Source organism: Sinocyclocheilus rhinocerous, unplaced genomic scaffold (genome assembly GCF_001515625.1).
Source record: "Sinocyclocheilus rhinocerous isolate Xijiao unplaced genomic scaffold, SAMN03320098_v1.1 scaffold411, whole genome shotgun sequence".
Taxonomy (NCBI): Eukaryota; Metazoa; Chordata; class Actinopteri; order Cypriniformes; family Cyprinidae; genus Sinocyclocheilus; species Sinocyclocheilus rhinocerous.
In genome coordinates, this window is record NW_015640493.1 from 1,922,898 (window position 1) to 1,926,843 (window position 3,946).

Consider the following 3,946-nt stretch of genomic DNA (forward strand, 5'->3'; position numbering starts at 1 on the left):
AACATTTAGATATTTTTTTTATGTTTTTTTTTTTTTGGCTTTAATATTTGGCTTTATTTTTATTTTAGCTTTTGTTTTAGTAATTTTAGAGTGTGTGTGTGTATGTATGTGTATTATATATATATATATATATATATATACATTTTTTTTTTTTTAAAATATGGACAGTATTTCCATGCAACAACATATATTTAATAAAGGTAACAAAAATACTTTCAACAGCTGCTATTTTTGATATTTTTTATAACCATACAGTCATACAAGGGTCATCTAAATCCGTTTTCCTTGTTGAAACATACTGAAAGGTCTAATACATACACCTCTTGCACATGTCCAGACGTACAGTTCTGTACAAATCCTCAAATTTGAATAGTCAGAACAGGAATTCCCAGCCACAGGTGACAAGTTTGCAAACAACGACCATTTATAAATGAATACTCATGAATACTAATGTGATCATGTTGGCTGCAAAAAAAAGTTTCCTCTCTTGAATCAGCTGTGTCCTTAAATGAACCTAACAGGGTTTAATCTTGAAAAGACAGTTTGTCTTTCCTGCGCCCCGATAATAAATGAAAACGTCTCGGGTTACGTATGTAACCCTAGTTCCTCGAGGGAACGAGACGCTGCGTCGAAAACGCTAGGGGAACGCCGTTCAGCGTGACGGGCTCTGAATCTCGTGTGTAATCAGACTAACAGCTGGGCGAGACGTCACTGTGTGTGTATATATATTATGTGACTTTTACTTTCAGTGAAAAAAAAAAATGAAAACACTCCAACTGCACACTGTCAGGGAAATATTTCTATTACAGTGAAAGCATTCATAATTTTCTATACACAACTCTCAGGTCCGTTGTATTTGTGTAGGTGACTTCACAACAAAATTAATCTGAAAAAAAAAGAATGAAAAAAACTCATTAAATTCTCATTAAATAAAAAAGACATGCTATTCCACAGTCACACATGATAAACTAATTCCGACGACTAGGAGAATGTTAAACTGCTGAGAGAGGCAGAAGCAGCAATGAAGACATTTTGCTTGTGCCTGCACAAGTTAGCGAGTCATACGTTTGGTGGAACCTTTTATCTTTCCATGCTAAAACATTGTTCAGAGTATTCACCTCCTCCAATCCCCTACTGGTGGAACTAGACTTTCAACCCTCACTTCAAATACAAGGGAAATTGCTTAAAAGGCAACCCACCTAATGATAGTTTAAAGTTATAAGGCATATTTTAAATCTACTGCAGTGTCAATACAGCTTGCTGCATTTAATTAAGGGTTTGATGGATTACGACACACACCAATTATCAAAAATGTAGCTGCAGTGTGTGGCTTTATGTTCTGAATAAAGTATGTCTTTAGAGTATGGCTTTTTCCATTCAGTATATGGACATTTTACATAGATCATTAAAAAAATAAAATCTTATGTTGTTATTCTGATATTAGTTTGTCCACAGGCAGAACCGCAGCATGTCTGTTCTCATTCAAGTGTAAAGGCCTTTGGTTGCGGTCATGGCCAAGCTGAGGCAGAGTATAATTGGCATTTTATTTCATTAACTCTAGACCGCTATTACACGGGTAAGGTTAACGGAGAAATAAGCATCTATTAGGACTGCAGCTGCCCTCTTTTCTATTCTGACCTTGAATAGCTCAATAATAATAATCGTTCTTTTAACAATGTAACTATTACAGTCTTTTCTTAATGCCACAGCATTTCTCATTTTCCACCTTCCCTCGGAGGAACTGTAAAATGTGTGACCTTCACTTCCAATGATAGGCAGCAGCTCCCAGTGAAAATAAGAATTGGTTCTGAAAATAAAAAAAAAAATAATAATAAAACACTCCATCTGCACAGTGTCAGGGAAATATTTATATTACAGTGAAAGAAGATGCAAAGCACTCATCTTTTTCTATATGTAGCTCTCAGATCCATAGTATTTGTGTACATAACTTCACAACAAAACAAATCTGAAAAAAAAACACAATAATAAATAAATACATAAATATAAACAAATGTTGGTAAACTAATTGCGATACAATATTTGAAAAAAAAATGGCTTAAAAGGCAGAAAAGTTTGTTAGGAAATGCATTTTTCAAGTTTGAAGCTCTTTAGACAAAAGGATGTTCTATACAAGACTGTTGTTTAAATTTAGAAAAATGTCTGGAGGCCAGCGTCGGATCAGAGAACACTGAAATACTGTAGTGTACGTAGGTTGATCTCGGATCAGCTACAAATAAGGGTGTTAAAATCAAAGGGCTAATCTAGATTAGTACATGTAATGGTTGAGACTAATACTTCCAAACAAATGTTGCTTTGTGTGTTCAGCCTCAAGTCAGGGTGACCCAGAAACATCAGAGTCCTGCCATGCCACTGCGCCCTTGAGCAAGTCACTTAACCCTACAACACTCCATAGAGACAGGCCCTCAAATACGTGTTCTCTAAGTCACTATGGATGAAATATGTCTGCTATATATTTGCCATATCCCCAAAATGCACATTCAGTTTGGGGGCTTTTCATCTGATATTTCATTATAAAAATAGGTAATATGGAATATCATGTTCAGATTTAGAGTTATTAGGTAAATAAACAGCATGCCGTTAGCAGTTGTTTTTATCTAAAGTGATTTACAGTACACTAATTACAGGAACAAACTCCTGGAGCAACTCGAGGTTAGATGCCTCGCTCAAGGGTGCAAGGGTAATTGCTCATGGTTCAAACCTGCAACTTCCCTTAACCCGCAACACAAAACCAATCCCAATAGCACATCTTCCTAACAGCAGTTCAAAAGGTTGTATACATATCAGGGTTATTATTGTTAATTACAACTGTAGTTAATAAACCATTTTTGTTCATTAAATGAAAGCTGAAATAAAATATTAGATAAAAAACTTATTTCAATTTGCTGCCAAGGCAACAGTTCTAATTTTCATTTAGTTGATGCAAAAAAACAAACAAAACTAAATTAAAATTAAAATAAAAAACTAAAGTATATCAATAAAAACTATAACATAAAAATAACTAAAATATAAATATAAATATTAAAATATTTGAATTTCTTAATATTTAATTTAAAGAAAAAAATAAACAATTTAAATACAACTATGATGATGATGACAACAACAATACTAATAATAATAATAATAATAATAATAATGTAACTGGTGTTATTTTATAAATATTATAAAAATATTTGTTATTATTTAATTAAATAATCCTATCTATCTATCTATCTATCTATCTATATACTGTGATGAATGCATGTAGAGGAGGAATGATAACTGCATTTCAGAGATATTTTCAGTTGGCTTTCACAATAATAAATGATGTATATACAGAACGCATATATAGTAACCATATTTTTGCTCCTTTGGTCACTGTGTTCAGATTAAATGCTGGACCCTTTAAAATATCCATGGCTGGAGTTGCGGTTCCACTGAGTATTGTATTTGTATTGTGCAGGTGTGTAGAGGCATATTTGTACTACAGCGAAACACTGCCCATCTCACATATATAGATTTCATTGTGAGGCAGAAGAGGAGATAATCATTTCCCTCCAACATTCACTCCACAACTCAATCCGAGCCGACAATGTAAATCTACCCTCACTCTACTTACAGTAATGCATCAAAAGTGTGGATATCACTGAACGAGATCCACTTTTCATTTGATCAATAGCTCCTGACCATCCATTTGTGAAGATATTTTCTCTCCGAAGCTACCGAGCTGCTCTTCCATTTTAACTCAGAAGGGTTCTTGTTTCTGCAATCTCTAAAAGAAAAAAAAACCGAAAAAAAAACCATAATCTCCCTACAGTCATAGCTGAACATCGAGTGTTACAGACGGATGCAAAATATAGCCATTCTACGGAAGGAGCCACTTATCTATTGTATAGAATATCATCTCTCTCCCACATAGTCTCCCACATACAGCATGCAGATCAATCAG